General features: G+C 52.7%; 1 protein-coding gene and 1 long non-coding RNA gene across 2 annotated transcripts in view; one reads left to right on the forward strand and one right to left on the reverse strand.

Moving 5' to 3' along the window:
* The window catches only part of LOC105484024 (collagen type XXIII alpha 1 chain), a 365,477-nt gene that overhangs the window by 215,608 nt on the left and 126,277 nt on the right, over positions 1-23,592 (forward strand). The gene's annotated exons all lie outside the window — the stretch shown is intronic.
* On the reverse strand, positions 12,307-13,669 carry LOC139363555 (uncharacterized). The gene is made up of 3 exons (XR_011624199.1): positions 13,530-13,669; positions 13,241-13,319; positions 12,307-12,418 (listed from the first exon to the last, which is right to left on the reverse strand). It is a non-coding gene; the product is annotated as an uncharacterized lncRNA (long non-coding RNA).

A 23,592-nucleotide genomic window follows, 5' to 3' on the forward strand; every position in this document is an offset into this window, starting at 1 on the left:
GATTCCAGTGTGGACCAAGAACCGCAACCCAGAAATAGGCATCTCTGTTGGTCAGACCATCTCACATGGAGACTCGAGGGCAAGACTGACCTGCCCTCAGGATGCCTAGGATGCCCACCGTAGGGGAACAGGCCAGTTTGATCCAGAAATTCCAGGCAAGGCTGGGTGTGATGGTTCATGCCTGTAATCCCAGCACTTCGGGAAGCTGAGGCGGAAGGATGGTTTGAGCTCAGGAGTTGAAGACCAGTGAGGGCAATATAGGGAAATCCCATCTCTACAAAAAATTTACAACTCAGCCAGGCATGGTGGCACCCACCTCTAGTCCCAGCTACTCAGGAGGCCGAAGCGGTAGGATTGCCTGAGCCGGGGAGTTCAAGGCTGCAGTGAGCCGTGATCTCGCCACTGCCCTCCAGCGTGGGTGACACAGCAAGACCCTGTCTCAAAAAAAAAGCACTGCAGGCTAGATCACCCTCTATGTGGCTGGGCCTGGGCCCGGAGACACAGAATTCCCATGGCATCACAGCCTGCTGCTCTGTACGTCATTTCGTCCTCACTAACACGAGTGCATGGAGAGATGGTAACAGCACAGCTCAGCTGGGACCACCCACAGACCAGCGGCAGGCAGGACCCTCTCCCGGTGGTGCTGGTGTCCCAAGCAGCCGGCCCTGCTGGCAGGGACACACCTTGTGCTCTGAGTGGCACTTCTCAGCCTTCTCGCCATCCCCATGGCCATTGTACTTGCTGGGCAATGTCAAGGACTTCCGCAGTGATTTAACCCAAGAATCCCGTTCGTGCGGCCCCTGGGTCCTAACCTCCCAGGAAGAGGGCCTTTGCTGTGTCTGCCCGGGGCCCCTGCTGTGTGCCCTCCACCTTCCCCTGTGGAAGGTGTGAGTAGGGGAGCTGGCAGGGTCCCCCGGGCTGCTGCAGCCTCCACACTTCCCTACATCCTGAGGGCGGCCAGCTGCTGGCTTAACTGTTCTTCTTTCCCAAGTCCAAAGGGACCTTTATAATTATTTCTTGAAGGCAGTGTCACCAGTCCTCACAGGTTGAGTGGATGAGTGAGGGGCAGGGAGTGGCAGAACCCGGCTCTACTTCAGTGACTATGGCTGTGGGAGACCAGGGCCCCTTGATTTTCCAGGTGAAAACTTGCAAAATTAGGACTTGACTGTGAAATCTGCCTGGTCGCACTGGCCATGGATTGGAATGGGCCTAGCCAGATGTGCCTGCTGGCTGGGTGGGCTCCCACATCCCCAGGGTGCGTCTTTGCCCCGCGCTCCTCACTCCCCTGCCCTGCTCTGCCTTGGTCTCAGCTGTCCCCACACCCACTGCCCTGGAAGGCTGTCCTGGCAGAAAGCACTCATACTGTGGCCCAGCTCAGCAGGACGCTGGGGCCAGGTGACGCTTCTCTCCTCCCTCTCACTGCGGCTGGTCCCCACATGGGCCCCAGACGTGATCTTCTGTCCCAGCCGTCCTCTTAGCCAGGGCCGTGCTGTCCATACCACCTCCTTCATTGGCTCAAATGCCACTTCCCATTCACTCATTCTCATTTTAAAACGTTGAAGAACATTTCTGTGTAGAAATGTATACATTCTGTTAAAAATAATGAATAATGAATGAAATCAACTGCAACTGAAAAATCAAAACTTGGAACTCCTGATCAGCAGCTGCGGGGACAGTGCCTTTTCCCCTTCAGCAGAAAAAGAAAATATGAGAGAAGTACAAAAACAGGAAAACACACACACACAAAACCCATGCTCTAGAAATCCAAGGATAAGTTTCAAGTGGCTGCACCGGAGCGTCCACGTCCTGCTGCTGGGCCCGCCTCGGTGTGCCACATTGGACCCCTCACCTACGTCACCTGTGTCCCAGGGTTGCAGTCCCCCCAGCAGGTTCTGGTCTTTGTCCTGCTCCGACTCTAGGCAGCAGCTGACCCATTGACTTTCCACAGCCTGCTGTCCGTGGCTTCTGCAGATAAATAAAACCATTCCTCGGTGATAAAAAGGGCTTCAGCAAAACAAGCCAAATGTAGAATTTTGTGTATAGATCACCACGGTTCACAAAGCACAGGTCGTGTTGGAAGCAGCATGGGTTCAGGAACTAGCCCTGAAAGAGAGTCTGTGGAACCTGGTTCCAATTCCAACCTGAGGCTGTGGGGCCTCCCTGACCTTCAGTTTCCTCATCTATAAAATAAGGTTGAACTAAATGGGTGGTTTATTTTTCCTTGTTTTTGTTTTCATTTTTATAGTTCTAGTTTTTTTCTCTATTAATTACAGGGGTAATACATGAATTCTTGCTTATTGTAAACAAAAGTAATACAACAAGTACCAAAATATAGAGAATAATGTGTCAAAGGCTACCTTCATCCCTACCAGACCCCTCTGCCCAGAGGTCCTGCTATTACCAGATTCATGTATGGCCATCCAGGCCTCTTTCTCCGCATGTACACACAGGTGCACAGTGCACGTACAGCGTTTTGTTTAGTAATTTTTTGCTTGTTTCACTTTACCAATCCCAGCATCTACGGTCAACAGTGCTGACTCATTAGATACCTTTCAAGTTTTCATTAAATGAATAAGGGTTTTTTTTTAGTTGATCACTATGTCTTGGGGAGCTTTCTGTTTGTTTGTTTGTTTTTAACTGTCTCATAGATACACAATAATTTAATCAGATTTCTGTAGTGCAGGTTCACAATCTGTGAGCCAAACCCTTTGAGCTTGATGTGTGCAGAGTTCAGAATCCTTCTGGGGCAGCTCCCATAACCAGACAGGCTCATGTTTCTCCAGTGAAATGTGTAAACACACCCCCTAAGTGGGATAAATAAAGTCTAGAAACAGCTTCACAGGAGTCTGGCTTGCCTCCAGCTTAGAACTACTCCAGTTTAACATAAACTCTTGGCTCTCGGAGCTTTTGGGATTCCAGAGAAGAGAAGGATGGAGTCCCTGTGTGAGGCCTGACACTCAGACCTGTTGGGCAAGCTTGGCCAAGCCTGGGTCTCCCTCAGTGTCCTCCGTCCTGCGGCCACTGCCACCTGCCAGCAGTCTCCATTCACCCTGTCCTTGAGTCTTGGTGATGAGGGTCCTTCCTCACCGTGGGGTGGGTGACCTTTCCCAGGAGGCACCAAACCTCTCTGGGCACTCGAAGCTGCTCCACCCCTGCCTATCCTGCAAGCTCCCTGGCCCTGCCCCACATCCCATCGGCTCTGCTCTTGTCGCCTCCCGGGGAACTTTTCCCATCTCCATGCCGTTCCCTCCAGGCAGCAGCAGAAGTGCAGGTCCCACACCAGCGTCTTCCTGCTTGAGGAGGCCCACTTGCTGTGGGGCATGGACTGAGGTCCTCAGGGGGTGCAGGAAAACCCTGAAGTGGGGGGCAGACTGAGTGTCTGTGCACGTGTGCATTTTCCCAGGGCTCTGTGGGGCCTGTTATCCCCTTGGAGGGCTACCACTGTGGCTCTTTTTACTTTTTAAGAGATGGGGTCTCACTGTGTTGTCCAGGCTAGAGTGCAGTGGCTGTTCCCAGACACAGTCCCACTACTGATCAGCACGGGATTTTAACCTGCTGTGTTTCTGACCTGGGCCAGATCACCCCTTCTTCAGCAACCTGGTGGTCCTCTTCTCCTGGGAGGTCACCATATTGACGCCAAACTTAGTGTGCACACTCGGTCAGCGTTGTGCACTTCAGCCCGGTGCTCCTGGGCTCTCCGATCCTCCTGCCTCAGCCTCCGGAGTGGCTGGGACCACAGACACGTGCCACCACGCCTGGCACATTGTGGCTCTTGAGTAAATCCCTTCTCCCGGTGACCCCCGCCTGCTTCTCCAGTGTCTTCTCCACCATGTATCGTGGGCCGCAGCTCCTGCCACATACACAGTATGGCTCATCAGCCCCTAAAGAGCACTCCACTGGAGGTGGGGTTCCCTCACCTCTACGCAGGAGTTCCCTCAGCCTACCCGGCCCCTGCTGTCTCGCCCTCCTGGTGCCGGACTGTGACCATGGCTCACGCACTTGTCCACACCACCTCCATGTCACTCCCATGGCTTCCCACACCCCTGAAGATCGAAGGTCCTCGGGGTGGGATCTGCAGGATACCTGGCCCAGGGGAGGATGGGGCCGCCTTGGAGGTGGGGTTGGGATGGGGAATTGCACCCAGGGAAGTTAGACTTGAGAATCCTAGGACACATGGCTGGTGGTAGAGGGTGAAGAAAAGGCAGAAGGCCCAGGATGACACGTCTGGCTGTGTGGTGACTTTTCACTAGCGAGTTTGGGTAGACACATGTCGGGACTGACTGCCGAATGCCTTGGGCTCGTTCTCCAGAAGCAGTGGGGCGGCCTAGACCCCTGGAGATGAGGGCCAGAATTTCACTTCTTAAACACCAGGCAGTTCATCCCTTCCCTCAGAAAAGGAAGGAGGAATGCACTCCCTTTGCACGGCCAGGAAGGAAAGACATGGCATGTTCAGGGGAGGCAGCTCTGTGTCTGACAGACGTCAAACACCAGCCCATCACGGGAGAAGATCTGTTGGAATTACGTTCATCGTAGCTCTGCTGGGCAGATGCTGGTTCATGCCCGCTGCCCACTGCTGACTCACACACTTCCCTGCGCCGCGGGGCATCGCGTTTGCCCTTGAGACGTCCTCCAGCCGGTGACCCCATCCGAGAGGCGATGCGTGGTCCAGTTACTGTGGTTCCTGGTGTGCGAGGGTCCCAGAGGCGATGCATAGTCCAGTTACTGTGGTTCCTGGTGTGCGAGGGGAGGGCGGGCTTTTGTGCCACGGATCAGCCTTTTCGGGGGACGATGAAAGTGGCCAGGGCTCACTTTGTTGAAGTCACAGGAGGCGACCTTTTGCTATTTCCCTTTCCCTCCTGTCCTGCTAAGCCCTAATTTAGCCTCCTGGGCACTTTTGTCCCCAGCAGTGCTTATGTCGGCAGTAAACAGGGCGTGACTTTCGCCTTGTAGATGGCGGGGGGTCTCAGCTGCATCTAGGAGCTTGCACCCCTTACACAGAGAAGCATCTGGCTCCACTGTCTCCTAGCTGTGTGGCCTTGGGCATGTTCCCTCACCTTTCACAGCTTCCGATTTCTCTTCTGTTAAATGGAAATAAGAGGCCTAACTTGCAGGATTGCTTGAGAATTAGAGGTGGTGTGTCTAAAGCAGCTAACTCAGTGCCTGATTCCTGAAGAGCAGCTGTGGTCATCCACTGCCCTGTGTCTAGAAGACCAGGGGCACCGGTGCAGTGCAGGGGGCCTCCCCGGCACCAGGCAGTGGTGGGCCTCACTCCCTGTCCCAGCTGTGGTCCCTGGGGTAGGTCACCTAACCTCTCTGAGCCATCATGTCACATCTGAGAAACGGAAACAATAATACCTACTTCTCAGAGATGTGAAGACAGAGTTCCTTCTCACATGTTCACCGAGCACCAACCAATAGCAGAGGATCCCTAAATAACAGAGAGAAACTTGGATCCGATGGCGTGCCTGTTTAGCAAGGGGACAGACAAATCATGAATATAATAAGCACGCCCTGAAGTGCTTTAGAAGATGACAGGTGCTATGGAGAAGAGAAAGCACAGATGAAGACTTATCACTGGGATGTGGCGTGTGCAGAGTGGAATATTAAATAGAGTAGGGAGGCAGGGCCAGGGGTCCCCCTGGGAAGAAGACATTTGAGCCGCAACTTACAGCCATAGCAAAGGGAATGGGAGCTGGGCGTGGTGCTTACGCCTGTAATCCCAGCACCTTGGGAGGCCGAGGCAGGCAGATCACCTGAGGCCAGGAGTTCAAGACCAGGCTGGCCAACATGGTGAAACCCCATCTCTACTAAAAGTAAAAAAATTAGCCGGGTGTGATGGCGGGAACCTATAATCCCAGCTACTCGGGAGGCTGAGGCCAGAGAGTTGCTTGAACCTGGGAGGCAGAGGTTTCAGTGAGCCGAGATTGCACCACTGCACTCCAGCCTGGGCCACAGAGGGAGAGTGTCTCAAAAAATAAAAATAAAAAGTAAAGCGTGGGGCAGGACACCTGGAGGGTGGCGCCTGGGCTGGGCTGAGAATGGCATTCAGTTCTGTGGAACCCACACGACGGCCCTGCCCCTGTCCTGTGTCCATCTCACACCCATGGCAATCCTGTGTTATTACTGCTGCTGTGCCCATTTCATAGCTGAGAAAACCAAGGCCAGGAGAGGCACCAAACCCAGTGGAGGTCCGAGGGCACAAGGCTGGGTGGTGAGTGGCACTCAGACCCACGTCAGAGTTTTGGGGTCTTGATAAGCCTGTGCTTTTTGCCAAGGGTTTGATTTCTGACTCTGGCAGTACTGACAGTATTAGTTTCTCCTCAGAAATCTGAAGCCGTACTCGGGAGGCTGAGGCAGGAGAATGGCTTGAACCTGGAAGACAGAGGTTGCAGTGAGCCAGGACTGCACACTGCACTCCAGCCTGGGTGACAGAGCAAGGCTCTGTCTCAAAAAAAAAAAAAAAAAGAAAGAAAGAGAAATCTCTGAAACGGGGGACTGGACGCGGTGACTCACGCCTGTGATCCCAGCACTTTGGGAGGCTGAGACGGACAGATCACTTAAGCCTAGGAGTTTGAGACCAGCCTGGGCAACATGGCGAAACCCTGTCTCTATTAAAAATGCAAAAAAAAAAAATTAGCCAAGCATGGTGGTGGGTGCCTGTGGTCCCAGCTACATGGGAGGCTGAGACGGGAGGATGGCTTGAGGCTGGGAGGTCGAGGCTGCAGTGAGCTGTGACCTCACCACTGCACTCCAGCCTGGGCAATAGAGAGAGACTGTGTCTGGAAAAAGGAAAAAAGAAATCGGGGGCTGAGCTGTCACTCTCCACCTCAGCGTCTCCCCTTGCAGGGACCACAGCCCTCACCCCCCAGGATTTTGCTCCTGTAGACGCTGCTCTGGTTCTCCAGCCCTGATTTTTCCCTTTGGCATCGTCTGTCCTTCCTTCTTCATTTCCTCTTGGTTGTATATTTCTGTTTAATAAGGCCAGGGCTAACGCCAACACCAGAGTCAGCAACTAAGCCCTCCGACTAAAAGCTTTAATAAGAAACAGAAAACCTGGAGGAAACGGGACTCCTGCCGAGTGTGTAAACTGTGCCAGCACTCCCAGCCGCATGGGAGCCCAGGACTACTCTCCTGGGCAACACTCTGGAAACGCCTGCCAGCACGCCCCACTGTCCTCTAACCCCCGGCATCAGCCCCATCTTTGGAGGGTCAGCCTCTGCTGCCCCATCACCTTATTTCTTCCAGAGGAACCAGAAGTCCGGAATTGTGTGTGAAATCGCCTGATTTTTAACTCTGGACCATGAGTTCCCATGTTTTAAAAACACTCTGCAAACCAGACAAAACACATGTATGGGTCACGGCTGTCATCGTGCAACCCCTAATCTGAAAAGGATACTGGATTTCCTATCGCAGACTTGGTCAGGCTCGGTTTTTCTTTTCTAAAATCCTTCTTAACTAACTTGTTAGATTTCAGAGCTGTAGTTGGAGTTCAAGCTGAGTCGGGAGGATTTCGCTCTAGTTGGCAACGGCTGGAAAATAAATGCTTAGAAACATTTCCACCCTCAGATGCACTTCGTGGAGCCCCCTGGGGTGGTGGGGGCTCAGCTGGTGGCTGAGAGTAGATGACAGGAAGGGAAGGCGCTTGGGCATTGGTGGGAAGCTCACCATGAGGAAGGGACCGCGGACAGAGCTGCCTTGTCAGGGGAAGGAGAGCTGTGCAATCCCCGGGACGTGGGGGTTGAGTGGGCTGTGAGCCAGGCAGAGCATCACCAAGGTCGGTTGGCCCGGGGTTGGTGACAGTGCCCCTGAGGGAGGCTCAGGCCGGTCGCCGCGTGTCCAGTGTTCAAGGCTGATTCCAAGGTCAGCCAAGGTGTAGGGGCGACTTTGAGGCAGGACTGGCGGAGTCTCAGCTGGAGCCAAGCCCCCGACACCCGTCCAGCCCAAGAGCCACGCTGGCCCTGTTTCCGTCTTCGTCCCCGCTGGGGCATGCCTGCATATGAGGATTTTAGAGTCAACCGGGGCCGCAGTCCGAGTGTGCACACAGCCTCTCACCCTCTCTGCCTGGGGTGCTGCCTGGTGACGCGAGTTGAACCCATGTGGAATAGGGAAGTGGAGATATTTGAATGTGCATTTCAGGGTCTGAGTCCTCATCAATTCTGCACAGAACATTTTTCCTTTGGCACTTTATATGTAGTTACTAATTATTTATTTTTAATTGGTAAACATTGTCTATATGGTGTGTGGCATATATGTTTTGATCCATATCTACATGGCAGAGACAGACATCAGCCTCATGAGCACCCATTAGCTCATGGACTTAGCTTTTTTTGGTAATTAGAACACTTAAAATCTATTCTTAGCAATTTCCAAGAATACAAAACCTTGTATTAACTGTAGTCATCATGTCGTACAATAGATCTTTTCTTTGTGAGGCAGGATCACACTGTCACACAGGCTGGAGTACAGTGGTGCGATCATGGCTCACTGCAACCTTGACCTCCTGGGCTCAAGGGATCCTCCTGCCTCAGCCTCCCAGGTAGCTGGGACTGCAGGTGCATACCACCATGCTGGGCTAATATTTATTTATTTTAATATTTTCCTTTTAAGCAAGTTCAAGATTGACTAGATTGAATAATTTTATTATTCAACATTTTATTTTTAAAAAGAGGTAGGATGTCACTATGTTACCCAGGCTGATCTCCTGGGCGCAACCCATCTTCCTGCCTGGACCTCCCGAAGTGCTGGGATTACAAAGGTGAGCCATCTTGCCCTGTGGACAGTAGCTCTCTTGAATTTCTTCCCCTGTCTAATGAAACTCTACATCCGTTGGCCAATGTCCCCCGGTCCCCTGCCGCCAAGTTTCTGAAGCCTCCCTGGTTCCGTGAGCTCTATTTTCTTTTTTTTTTTTTTTTTTTTTTTTTTTGAGATGGAGTCTCGCTCTGTCGCCCAGCCCAGGCTGGAGTGCAGTGGCGCGATCTCGGCTCACTGCAAGCTCCGCCTCCCGGGTTCACGCCATTCTCCTGCCTCAGCCTCCCGAGTAGCTGGGACTACAGGCGCCCACAACCGCGCCCGGCTAATTTTTTGTATTTTTAGTGGAGATGGGGTTTCACCGTGGTCTCGATCTCCTGACCTTGTGATCCGCCCGCCTCGGCCTCCCAAAGTGCTGGGATTACAGGCGTGAGTCTATTTTCTTTTTAGATTCCACATCAGTGAGATCATGCGGTATTTGTCTTTCTGTGCCTGGCTTATTTTACTTAGCATCATGTCTTCCAGGTTCACACATGTTGTCTCAAATGACAGGATTTCCTCCTTTTGTAAGGCTGGATAGTATTCCACTGTGTGTACACCACAACTTTTTATTCCTTTGACATTTTAAACACAAGGGTGAAGAAGCATGCCCAGGGCCTGTGGGCCAGCGGCCTGGCTTCGCACTCTCCCTGGCATGCTCTTTTCAAAACCTTTCATGAGTCCTTTGATTCCATCCAGACTGCACATCTCAAGAGGGTCATGCATAAATGACATTGATTATGGGATCCTACCGTGAGGGTCATGCATAAATGACATTGATTATGGGATCCTATCGTGAGGGTCATGCGTAAGTGACATTGATTATGGGATCCTACCGTGAGGGTCATGCGTAAATGACACTGATTATGGGATCCTACTGTGAGGGTCATGCATAAATGACATTGATTATGGGATCCTACCGTGAGGGTCATGTGTAAGTGACATTGATTATGGGATCCTACCGTGAGGGTCATGCATAAGTGACACTGATTATGGGATCCTACCGTGAGGGTCATGCGTAAGTGACATTGACTATGGGATCCTACCGTGAGGGTCATGCGTAAGTGACACTGATGGGATCCTACCATGAGGGTCATGCATAAGTGACACTGATTATGGGATCCTACCGTGAGGGTCATGCATAAGTGACACTGATTATGGGGTCCTACCGTGAGGGTCATGCATAGTGACACTGATTATGGGATCCTACTGTGAGGGTCATGCATAAGTGGCATTGATTAGGGGATCCTACCGTGAGGGTCAAAGTGGCATTGATTATGGGATCCTACTGTGAGGGTCATGCATAAGTGACACTGATTATGGGATCTTACCGTGAGGGTCATGCATAAGTGACACTGATTATGGGATCTTACCGTGAGGGTCATGCATAAGTGACACTGATTATGGGATCCTACCGTGAGGGTCATGCATAAGTGACACTGATTATGGGATCCTACCACGTGGGTCATGCGTAAGTGGCATTGATTATGGGATCCTACCGTGAGGGTCATGCATAAATGACACTGATTATGGGATCCTACCGTGAGGGTCATGCATAAATGACATTGATTATGGGATCCTACCGTGAGGGTCATGCATAAATGACACTGATTATGGGATCCTACCGTGAGGGTCATGCATAAATGACATTGATTATGGGATCCTACCATGAGGGTCATGTGTAAGTGACATTGATTATGGGATCCTGCCGTGAGGGTCATGCATAAATGACATTGATTATGGGATCCTACCGTGAGGGTCATGCGTAAATGACACTGATTATGGGATCCTACCATGAGGGTCATGCGTAAGTGGCATTGATTATGGGATCCTACCGTGAGGGTCATGCGTAAATGACACTGATTATGGGATCCTACCATGAGGGTCATGCGTAAGTGGCATTGATTATGGGATCCTACCGTGAGGGTCATGCGTAAATGACACTGATTATGGGATCCTACCATGAGGGTCATGCGTAAGTGGCATTGATTATGGGATCCTACCGTGAGGGTCATGCGTAAATGACACTGATTATGGGATCCTACCATGAGGGTCATGCGTAAGTGGCATTGATTATGGGATCTTACCGTGAGGGTCATGCATAAATGACATTGATTGTGGGATCCTGCCGTGAGGGTCATGCGTAAGTGACATTGATTATGGGATCCTACCGCGCAGACACATGGCATGAATTTGGTGCTGGCCTTAGTTCTGGAACTGGCTGCACTTCTCCTAGGTGCTGGTTGGGTGCTATTCTGCATGTGCCCTGAGTGGTTCTTCCGGCTGGGTTCCACATTGACATGACTCAGTACTTTGGGCCACATCTAGAAGGGCCTGGAACCTAAGGTCTTGCCTCTTAAATCCTGGCCCCTGGCACGGTCATTTGTTTCAACCCTTGTGTTTGTGCCTCCTTTTCATTCTACCCTGCTGAACTGTATTAGTCTGTTCTCATGCTGATGATAAAGACATACCTGAGACTAGGCAGTTTACAAAAGAAAGAGATTTAATGGACTTAGAGTTCCACATGGCTGGGGGCACCTCACAATCATGGCAGAAGGCAAGGAGGAGCAAGTCACATCTTACATGGATGGCAGCAGGCAGAGAGAGGAGCTTGTGCAGGAAAACTCCCCTTATAAAACCATCAGATCTCATGAGACTTATTCACTGTCACAAGAACAGCACAGGAAAGACCTGCCCCCATGATTCAGTTACCTCCCGCCGGGTCCCTTCCACAATACATGGGAATTCAAGATGAGATTTGGGTGGGGATACAGTCAAACCATATAATAGACTGAATTTATTATTGTAATTTCTCTGAATGCTTTCTGGACGGAAGAAAAGACATGAAGATGAAGCATCTCTTGTTATCTTCCATGGGGCAGGTGTTCGCTTCCAGTTTCTGGAAGACCATCACCCTTAACCCTGGTCACATCCTCTCAAGGTGTGAAGTTTTCTGGGAGCTGGACTTGGAGCTAGAGGAGTCTGAACAAGAATAGGAGGGTGGTATGGGGGGGAACGCTTCATCTCTCCAGGGGTCAAGGTGTTTAGGGCCCCGAGAGCTGTTCGTCTCCCCTGGACAGGACAAGATACATACCTACCAAGCCAGCCTTCCTGAGGCCTGCCTAGCTGTGCTCACATGACTGATGCTGTCCCTCCCGACCTGCGCTGAATAGCTTCGGCCTCCCACCCCGCGGCAGAAGGGGGGCCAACAGATGCAGCCTGAGGTCCTCACCTCGGCTGGGTCAAGAAGGTGGGTGTGCTGGGAGCTTGCTAAACCTTGAAGGGTCACACGCACTGAGCAGACATTCATTTCCTTCTCTCCCCCAACCCCGTCTCAGGCTGCCCTGGCTGGGCTTTGCTGCCATGAGGAGCAGCCCTCGGGGTGCAGGGACGTGGGCATGTCTGCCCTGGAGCCAGCAGGAATCAGTCAGGAGGGGAAAGCGAGTTTGTGACCTGATGGCCCAGGAACAATAAAAAGGGGTTGGTGTCCTACTTGGCTTGGAGCAGTGCCAGCTGTACCTGGTCCTCCTGGAAGAAAGTCGCTGTGAAGCTTGCAGCTATACCACTCTGGACTGGGGGCTGACGGCTTCTGGGGACCTGGCTTGGCCCCACTATTCCCCTGCTCAGGTCACTGTAGTGTGCGGAGGGAGGGGTATATGGATGGAGCTTAGACTACTTTGACGGCAGTGGAACTACTCAGTGTGATACGATAGCTCTGGCTACATGTCGTTACACAGTTGTCCAACCCACAGGATGTATATGCCACCAAGAGTGAACCCTAATGTACACTGTGGAATGTGGGTGGGGGTTCGTCAGTGTGGGTTCATCAGCCGACAGACGCACCCTCTGGCGGGGATGCTGATCCTGGGGGAGGCTGTGCGCTTGTGGGCGGAGGGGATATGGCAGCCCTGGGCACCTTCCACTCTATTTTGCTGTGAACCTAAAACTGCTTTGAAACCATAAAGTCTTCTTTAGAAACACTATGGTAGCTCCTCCCTGCTCAGCCCCTGGTATTCCTCCCCCTTAACCCACGCCCTAGCCACAAGGAATTTATTTCCCATGTTGCCTTTCACACATGGAAAGTTCTAGACAAAACAAGTCGATCCAGACTGACTGAGCTCTTCCCACAGCTGTTCCTTGCCTGCCCTTTTGACACATCGAAATTCTCTCTCCCTTCAAGGCTCTGCTCCAACACAGCCTTTCTGATCAGTCCTTCCTTGCCCCTCCATGCGCCCCTGGCCCCGTGCATTTCCATAGTGCGCACAGCGTCTCCCTTAGAGCAGCTCTCCTGGGTGCCTCCCAGGTCCTGCCACCTGGTCCAGCCCTGAGCCCCTCCAGGACAGCAGCTGGTCTCATCCCGCTCCACTCTCCACAGTGCCCGACCCAGGCTGCGGCCTGAAGGGTGGCAGCTGTATCCCCAGGAAGCCAGGACTCGTGTGTACCTCGCACCCACCTGCTGGCGCCCCAGGACAGTTTCTGAATCTGGGAGCGAGAAGTTCCCAGAAGTAGGAAGTGGGCGTTTGGATGATACGCTAGAAAGAAAAGAGCCACATTGTACGATGGCAGCCTGCATGTGTTCAGCAGCAGAACCCGACGGGCCCTCCGCAGCCCGCTCATCCGAGGGGCCCTCTGCGGCCCGCTCACCCGACGGGCCCTCCGCGGCCTGCTCATCGTTGGTGTGACCCCCCAGCCTCCCTAACACGTCAGGGCTCCCGACTCGTACAGTGGGACCTCGTGTTCACCTAGAGTCTCCTCCGTTCAACACGGTGGTGAGGCCAGATTTCGCAGCCACCAGGGGAACCCCCAGTCTACTACAGTGGGCTTGGAGCTCTGTATAAATGTGCAGGACACTGATTTCCAAGGGTGCTCTGCATCAGCAAAATGGAGATCACGCCACCTTCCGTAGGACCTTGCTGATACGCTGGCTGGTGCTTCTTGCTGCTCCACAGGAGAAACGGGCACACAGAGAGGCGTGACCCACCCAAGGCCAAATGCCCCTCTCAGACGTGGAGCCCCCGTCAGCTTAATGATGGAAAGTGCGCTCACCGCAGAGCTCCCATCTGGGCACCATCGGAAGACTCGGAGCGGATGACACTGGTGGTTTCCAAGCAGATCAAGCTAGTGCTGATGAGTATTCCAGTGATACCCTCAGATAACAATTTGGCCAAGGGAAATGTCTGACGTGACCACAACTGAATTTTGTCTGATAGCAAATGGACTGATTAGCAGTCAGGCCAAAACCCAACCAGAGAAGAGTCTGTGAAACCCCTGCCGTGTAAAATTCAGTTTCGACAAACACTCACCAAATGACCACCCCATTCCAGGCCCACAGGAGACGCCTGGAATGCAGAGGTGAAGCAATCACAGCCCATCTGGTGTGGCCAGGAAGGCCAGCAAGCCAGCCACTCATGCCAAGTGGACCACGTGGGGCTGCGGAGGAGGGCAGGACCCTGCTTCCTGGGTGAAGGAGTCAGAAAAGCTTTTGTGGAAGAGGTGACGTCTGCTGTGAGCCTCAGCAATGGATAATGGTTTAGACCAGCAGATGCACAGGCACGGAGGAGGAATGTGCTTCCGGAGAGGTTTGGGGCGCTCAATGTGGCTGCAGCACCGTGGCACCGGCCGGATGCTGTTTTGGTTCTAGGGGTAGCTGGAGAGTGGGTTGGGGGGTCACAGAGAGAGACACGAGGACTTGTTCTAGTCACAGTGATCAGTGATGCATCTTCGCAGAGCTGGGGATCTGAAAGCACTCTGCTGGGGCAGGTGGAAGTTGGTCTGGAAAGGTCGGATGGGAGTGCAGGTGCAGAAGATACTGTGAGCAGGCGGGGCGCGGTGGTTCACGCCTGTAATCCCAGCACTTTGGGAGGCCGATCACCTGAGGTCAGGAGTTCGAGACCAGCCTGGCCATCATGGTGAAACCCCGTCTCTACTAAAAATACAAAAATTAGCTGGGCATGGTGGCAGGCGCCTGTAATCCCAGCTACTCAGGAGGCTAAGGCAGGAGAATTGCTTGAACCCAGGAGGCGGAGGTTGCGGTGAGCCAAGATCGTGCCACTGCACTCCAGCCTGGGGGACCAGAATGAGACTCTGTCTCAAAAAAAAAAAAAAAAAAAAAAAAAAAAGACACTGTGAGCAAAGATGCACAAGAGATGATGGCCCCAAACTGGAACCAGCCCAGGAGGCTGCAGGGAAGGGCGGATGGGAGCTGGGAAGTCAGACTCCAGCAACCAGGTGGAGCCAGACCAGCAGGGCACCTGGAGTCAAGCTAACCTGGTGCACCAGAGGATGGAGGAGGCAACTCCCATGGTGGGGTGCAGAGGGAACCTCAGGCAAGGCAGGGGTACTCCTCCCCTCCGGAAAGCCAAGCTGGGCTGGGAGCAGGCCCTTCAGCCAGCAGAGAGCTGCAGAGTGAACCCTGGGCTCCGGGGAGGAAGAGGTGAATCAGACCCAGCCCCGCCCTTGGGGACTCGCCTCCTCATAGGGTAGATGGAGCTTTACCGGTGCAGTACCAGCTCCCATGGGGGCTGGGCCAGGTGCTGAGGACACAGCAGCAGATCATCACCTGGCACTGGGGGCGTCATCTAAACTGAGCTCAGATGAAGAAGGGAACTCACAGGCCGTGAGGGGTGACCCAGCTGGGGAGGGCTGGAGTGGGGCTTGAACTGGGCACGTCTGCTTCCAGGCCGCTCATGTGCTTGACCCTCTCCCCTTCCTGCTGTGCTCACTGACTCCAGATGTGCCCAGGCCCTGCCCTCAAGGAGCTACCAGTGTGCCCTGGAGACCATCACAAGCCAGTGCCCATCACTAAGGGTAGAGGGAGTGGGCCCCCTCCCAGGTCATAGAGGACTCCTGGGTGTGAGAAAGGTGACATCAGAACTGGACTTGGAGAACAAGATATGGCTTTCCAGGCAGAGAACAGGAAACAAGGGTCTGCAGGAAACAGCAAACAGCATGCAGCTGTCAGGGAGAAGAGAGGGACCACTGCATGCCTGGCGGGTGTTGGGTGGGCTGTGGGGTGGGGCTGGGGCATGTGGTAGAGACCGGGAAGCAGCCGGGTAGGCCCAGCCAGACCTGAGGACCCTCCATCCCTGCCAGAGGCTTGTGCTTGATCCTGTCAACATCAAAAGAAAAAGGGGTTGGGTGGCGGGTACCCATCAGACCTAAAATGTGTGAGCATGGAGGAGGCAGGAGGCCAGTGGGAAGCTAGCCTTGAGCTGCCTGAGGCCATATGCAGAGAAGACAGAGCCTGGGACGGCCACGGAGGTCTCAGTGCCCCCTAGGGCTCCTCTGCTCCACAATCAAAGCACAACCTCGCTCTCCCACACCATCTGCCTGAGCAGGGTTTCCTGTGAGCTGGGGCTGGACTGCATATCTAATGTTCCTGGATGGAATCCCAGGAAAACAATTTTGCTTATTTTTAAAACACACAAACACACATACACACACACAGCAACGTCATAAAGCCCACCCCAAAGAGAAATTACAAAGAGATCATTATTGCCCCTACAGTTTATTCTTTACTGATTTATCTGCTTGTGCATCTGTTTATTTGCCTGACAGGATGAACCCATTGCTGAATAAATTCAGGCTGTATTGGGGAGGGTTGTGAGTGGGCAGCTCAGACCCCAGGCTTCCAAGCCAGTTCAGCCCCAGGCACTGGAAATGCTGGGTGTGCATGCTGGAGGCCGGGGCCTGGGCAGGTCCCCTGCAGCGCGCTCTGAAACCTGCAAGGTGCCAGCGTCCCCCTAGGTGAGGGGGAGCCCCTCTGCAGTTCATCAGCGGAGTCATGGGGAATGGGGGCACTTTTGTAGATCCAGGTGCCTTAGGCCCACCCAAGACCTCGTGACTCAGAACTTCTGGAGTGGGGACAGGAAAAGATGTCCGGGTGATTCTGCTAATCAAAGGTGCAACTGCTAGGCCAGGTGATTTCCCAGGTGCCTCCCCAACCACACTTCTAGAACTATAATTCGGTGTCTCCCGATGTTGGAGATGGGAGAGGTAGGATCAGATAGCATTAGGGAGACGGCCCATGAGGGATGATCGCAGCCCCGACTGCACCAGGTGAACTAGCTCCTACATTTCAGGGGACCAAGGCTGAGTACTCTGCACAGGCGGGCCCCACCTGTGGGCCTGCTCCACCCTCAGCTCACCCTCCTGGGGACCTGGAGCTGCCATTCCCAAACCAAGAGATTCAAAACGTAGAAATGAGGAAAGCAGACATGAGGAGGAAGAAGGAAGAAGATGGACTTCCCATAAGGGGTGGGGGCCAGGCAGTTCTGGCCGCATGTGGCGCTCTCTTCTCAGACTTACGAGGGATGTAGGCTTTGGTGAGAGGGAGGGAAACAAAGCCAGGGAGGGGCCCAAAACCAACAGGCAGAAATGTGCAGGAGAGCACACGCGGCTTTAAATGTCTGTGTGGCACAAAGTCAAAGGAGAGCCCCCCACGTGACCGGGGCGGGCCCGAGGTGGTAGCCAGACCGAGGGTGCCTCGAGTCCTGGATGGCCACTTATACCTCAGGTGGAGGGGTCTGTCGGGGAACAATCAGGAGGGCTGCAAAGCAAAAGGTGTGGGGGGAGGTTCTAGGAGGCTCTCCCACAAAGCAGGTGCTGCCCACATGTGACAAATCTCATTACATGAACCTACGTGTCCACACCCAGATGGGTCATGCCAGAGCGTGGAAAGGACTTGCTAATGTGATCATAGAAATATGGCTGTGTCTTTGAGGAAGAACAGAGGGTGATGGATAAGCCATCAGAACCATGCCAGTTTCCAGAGGGGTGGATTCTGGAAACTCTAGCGGGTGAGCCAGTGTCGGACCTGCGGCCGCCACCCACGGCTGATGGGGAAGTGAAGCGGCCATAGGCTCTGTGGCTGAGTGACGGGGCGCTCCTATGGGACTGTGTGTCAAGGGAGTGTTTAATTCCAGTGTATTTGGACTTCATGTGGGTGCTGACCAAAATGTCCTAGTGTTTTTGTCTGAAAAGGAGACATTTGGGACCAGAGTCTGGCTGGGAGTGTAGCCGGTTAGTTAATAGTCACACAAGACTAATTAGAACTATGACTGAGCCTTAGTAGGACTCAGTTGATAGTGAATGAATGAATGAGCGAGTCAGTCAGTGAATGAGTGAGTGCACTGTGTCAGCCAGGAGGCGTTTCTTCTTCTGGACTGTAGGTTCTGTACTTAGGCTATCCGATACTTCAGTGTTTTCAACAGCTTGGAGATACAAAATGTATACAGTGATCAATGAGCAGATAACAAGAGGATGATAGGCCCTTTAGGAGAAGCCAGAATTAACAAGCCATAAAATCTTGATACACTGTAACTCTAGGGCATGGGCTGATGCTTAGTGCCCTGCAGTTGTGTTGTCGGACTCCCTAAAAATACTGCTTACACCTGTTAGGACACTGTTTGTTGCTAGTCACAAAAACACCTAACTTGAACTGACTTAAACCCAAAAAACAAAACAAAACAAAAAATGTGGGGTTGCTGTGGGAGTGGGTGTGTTGTAGATTCGGCTTCTGCAGGGTGGGTCTGGCTGCTGGTCCGTGCCATCGGGCAGCCTCTCCCAGTGCTTGGGATGCTTTGCTCTGCGCTGGCTTCACCTTCAGGAAGTGGAGTCTTTGAAGTTCTAGCCTTACTCCTTTCTTGTAGCTGCAGAAAGAAAGCTCTCTTTTCTAATAGTTCCAACAGCAGTCCCATGGCGGAGGCTCCTGGGTGACATGTTACACTCTGAGCCAATCATTGCAGCCAGAAAAGTGAGGGTAGGCCCATGAGCCAGGCCACAGTCACCTGCTGGTGGCACGAGTGGGTGGGAGAGGCTAAGACTTAACAAATCCAGGTGGACTGAGAGTGGGGAAGGGTGGCTCTCCACAGGAAAATGGGGGTGCTGATGGCAAAAAAAAAAAAAAGAGAGAGAGAGAATGACTGCTTGGCAGGCCACAGACACCCCTTGGTGAAGTGAGCAGTGGCTTAGCCTGGATTCGGTATCAGCCCAGAGGTTGGTGTCGTGCTGTGGGCCCACTGAGATGCAGCGCTGTCCGTGATTCAGTGGGACATGCCCCCACCAACCCTGGGGCCTGTGGTCGAGCCGTTATTCGGACCCACAGCTGCCTGGCTCCAAACTCAGCCCCTCTCCATTCACTTGGGCTCTGGGTGGACAATGGGAATGGTGTCTGTCTCACAGCTCACAGGCAGGGACAGGAGGAGCCACCCTGCACACCATCTTTCACCAGCTGACTGTGTTCCCACCTCAATGCCCCCCACACCTGCAGCAATGTCCACTAAAAGTTGGACCTCGAAAGCCTCCTTGTTGCCTGTAACAATGACCCCATATCTGCAGGAGGGGAGGAGGGAAGCTTTGCGTAAACATCACAACTCCTTTATCTCCCACTCAGCATTTCCTAGGGAGCGCCCAGTGACTCCCTGTGTGATGTCAGCTTGTGGTTTGGAGAGAGAGTTCCAGAGTAGGATGGTGGAAAATCCCTGGAGGGGAGGCAGGAATGTCAGGATGTGGAGCCTGCCCAGCTGCTGACCGGTCTTGCTGGACCTTACCTTGCTCATCTGCAGCAGGAGACAGGGAGAGCCGGTGCGTGGCTCGAGCACACAAAGGGAAAGCACCTGTCTGGGACGTGACCGCGGTTCCCAAGGGGACAGAGGTCCAGCATGGAGTCAGCGATCCCAGGAGAGGAATTGGGAGCCGTCAGGGTTGGGGACGTAGTGATGGTGGGAACACGCTGTGCAGAGGTTCTGGTGGAGGCTGTGGGAAAACGTGAGTCCTACAGGCGCGTGTATGATGGAGAGAGACAAGGCCAGGGAACCAGGGGTTGGGTTGAGGGTGGAGGTGGGGAAAAGGGCCCTGTAGGAGGGAGGTGGAGCCCGTGGAGGAATGGTGAGGAGACATGAGGAGAGCAAGACTCTAAGCATCGGCTTCTACCCTCCTCAGGCCACATGTGCCGATGTTCACACCAAGATCATTCCTCAGAGCAAGGGCTCAAAAGCATTAACCCAATATTCACTCAAAGACAAGTGACTCCATGGGAGAAAGGCCTTCAAATCTCTCCCAGTCCTTCCAACTGACTCAAGAGATCGTCTCTCAGTGTCCCTAGTGCATCTTTAATACTCCTTTAATACGTGTCAATTTCCTTTTAGACAAAGAGAATAGACCTTGGACTGAGATTGCAGGCGATTTTGCTGGAGGGAGCCTCATTGCAGTGTGTAGCTTTCATCGCATATGATTTTAACAGCAACCAACTTATGGCAGGGAAGACTGGTTTTCCTTTTGTGGTCGTAACTTAAGTTTCATTTTCAAATTTATTTAAGTAAGAAAGGTTAATTTAAAGAAAAACGGTTTTTAAAAACCTGGTGCGAGTGGCACAAGAATGACTAGAGGCCCAGCAAAGACCCTGACAGCAGCACCAGGCAGCCTCTGCTTGGATGTAGCGAGGACGTGGCCAGAGTGTGTCCCTGAGGTGTGGTCAGTCCAGCCCTGTTTGCCGAGTCCAAAGCCGAATGTCAAAAACGTCTCCTGTTGTTCTTCAGCATCATGTTGGCGTGATAAAGGCCGCAGAACTGCTCTTGTTTAAGCCCCGGGTGCATAGCATTTCTCTCCCGTCACATTGGCTCTGTTGGCCAGCCCAGGGATGTGGAGCTCTTTGGGTCCCCTGGTTCCCTGAAGGATGTCACAGCAGAAGCATAGCAGCAGCCGGTGCACCTGCTCCATGCGGGACAAGGACAGCACCTCCTGAACACTCCGTGGCCGGGTGTGGCATGCAAGTTTCCAGCATGTTTCTCATCTGAAACATATTATGTTTCTGTGACCCAAATAGGGGGGTATAATTCTCATTTTTAAGGTGGGGACACCGAAGCTCAGAAAGGTGTTTGCCAACAGTTCTGCGTCTGGCAGTCTAGTGAGGGATTTGAACACAGATCTGTGTGCGGCCAGTTCTCCTGCCCTTTGCCGGGCAGGCCGCTTGGCACGACTCCAGCCCTCCATCCCCTCCCACACGAGGCCCAGTCTGGGTCCCCAGGAGCATGCGGGTCACATGGCAGCTTCTCCCTGGATGTGTGTGTCATCCTTGCAGAGCTGCTGCCCCTTTAAATTGACCTGTCTGCACTGGGAAAAGATTGTGCAATCTAATACAGAAACAGACTTCCCTTGAAAAAAAAGCTTCGCAGTTTCTATTCTTATTCTACTTTCTGTGAAATTCAGTGACTAGGTTTTCCCAACTGAGAAATCCCTACGCTTGATCTGACAAAGAATTTGGGGCCAACCGAGAAGTCTCTACGCTTGGTCTGACAAAGAATTCGGGACCACTTCTGGGCAGGGAGGCTGTCCCTGGGAGATGCTGTTCGCGTGTCAGCAGGCTGGCATCCCAGGTCGTTTGGGAAGTTTACGGGACTACCGAAGAGAACTGTGGGGTTGGAGCTGCCCCCCAAAGACCTATGATGCCAGTGGCTGTGTGTCTCGCCCCAGGCTCTGGCCTCAGGAAAAACTTTTCCACTTCCATAAGCTCACCCTTAACCCCACCCCTGCTCCACAGACCTCCTCTGCAGCCCCCCTCGTTCTCCACTGGGCTCCTCTGCTCCGTCTCCCTTCACCCTTGAGGAAGATGCTTAGTTTCTGGGAGCCATCCCAGTCCTGTTCCATCTTCTCCCTAGAAATAGGCTGATTTCTGAGTTTCTCTCTGTCCTCCTTTCCCTTCAAAGAAGTGGCCTGGTCCCCTCCCAGCTTGGGCTTTGCACACAAGATCTGAGCTCCGTGATTTACTAAGTGAACATTTGCTGGACATACAGAGCCAGCGTGCAGCAAGAAACATAGACGGGTTTTCACTCCACACCTCTCTCCGGAATCTTTTTATTAAACCAAACAAGGAAAATGAACACTTATGAGCAGCCTACACTCTGACAGGGGCCACGACAGTCCCTTCATGATCTTTTTTTTTTTTTTTAAGACAGAGTTTTGCTGTCATGCAGGCTGGAGTGCAGTGATGTGATCTCGGCTCACTGCAACCTCCACCTCCTGGGTTCAAGCAATTCTCCTGCCTCAACTTCCCAAGTAGCTGGGATTACAGGCACCCACCACCACATCCAGCTAATTTTTTGTGTGTTTTTAGTAGAGACAGGGTTTCACCATATTGGCCAGGCTGGTCTCAAACTCCTGACGTCAAGTGATTTACCTGCCTCGGCCTCCCAAAGTGCTGGGATTACAGGCATGAGCCACCGCACCCAGCCCCCTTCACTATCTTATTTCATCTTGGCAACAACCCAGAAGTGGGTGTTGGTGGAAACCGAGGCTGAGGGAGGTTGAATGACTTGCCCGGGGTTACACGAGTATTTACTGCAGTGCCGGAGTCAAAGCTGAGCCAGACCTCCAGGCCCCTTTCAGCCTGTAGAGCTGCCATCCTGTGACCTCTGTGCTTTCTGTCTTTATAGATCACCCTTTCCTCTTCCAAACCAAATCAGAAGCCTTTTATTAGACAGTTGGATTTGACATCTGGCCTGGAACATAACTTTAAACCAAATATTAACTGCAGTCATGTAAAGATGAAATATGGATCATTTTCCCCCTTTATTTTTAAATTTTTTTCACAGGAACTTTTATAAAGAAACAGACATTTAATATATAGGTTCATATTTTATGAGTGGGGGCTTATATACACATATTAAATCACATATGGGTATATCATGTTTATACACACAGACATACAAACAATTTAAATCTTAATCGACATTAAGCGAAATAACAACTGGAAATTTCAGCTGATGAGTAAATTCCTTTATATTTGGGACGAACACGTGAAAGCAAGGGTGACACCCATGAGCCTAGAGTCAAAGGCTGGCCTCTGGAGGCCGCCTGCCCCTTGGTGTTATTCAGACCAGATTCCAAAATATGTTTTCCTTTAAAGAACTCACTTGTTTCCCCAGTGGACAGTTAAAACCTCAAAGGCACACAATTCTCCAGTGTGCTGTTCCCAGCAAGACCCTGCACGCCCAGCCTCATTTCATTGTGAGTTCTCTGAGATGAGGCCCCAGCCCTGCAGCCAAGCTGACCCCCCCTACCCTGGGGGGCAGAGGCTCACTTCCGCCGGCTTCCTCCTGGCTGAGCAGTCCTGTATAAAGCACAGAAAAGGCATTCTCCTGAGGCCTGGACAGACCAGAAACCTCTGAGAGGGAAGGAGGTCACCATCTGAGGGGATGCACTGCCCGGCACTTCAGAAAGCAGGTCACTGGGCAGGCGCCCTCAAGGTCACTTCCTGCTGGGAAGCCCCGGATCACCAGGGAGGGAACCCGTGCTTAATGCAATTAGATACTGAAAGAACAGAGGGGAACAGGAAAACAGCCTCGAGTAAAGGGAAGTACATCTTTAGCTTCGTTCATTGTCCCTTTCTTCGGCAGATTTTAGACAATACTTACATTTGATTCAAAGCACTTTTTTGAAAAAGCCAGCCTAACTTTTGTGGAGCATTGACTAGTGTCGGACTTTATGTCAGACTTTTTTTACGCAGTGCCTCTGATTATCTGGAGAGGTGGGCACAGGTGTGCTGGGTTGGAGAGGCTCAGTGGGCAGATCCCAGGGGGTTGCAGCTGGGACCAGCACCGGGGTTCCTGAGGCTCGGAGCCCTGGCATCTCCTCGTGCTGCATAGCCAATCTCCGTGCCAGGTGGCCGGGGGAGGGTGCGTAACTCCTGCCCAGGCATCACTCTATGGGGTTTGACGCCTGTCTGCCTTCTCAGGCAGCCAAGCCAGCTCTGCTCCGGCAGCAATGGCTGCTTTAATATGGGGACTGGGGAGGCGCTGACCTTCTTTG

This window comes from Macaca nemestrina, chromosome 6, assembly GCF_043159975.1.
Source record: "Macaca nemestrina isolate mMacNem1 chromosome 6, mMacNem.hap1, whole genome shotgun sequence".
Taxonomy (NCBI): Eukaryota; Metazoa; Chordata; class Mammalia; order Primates; family Cercopithecidae; genus Macaca; species Macaca nemestrina.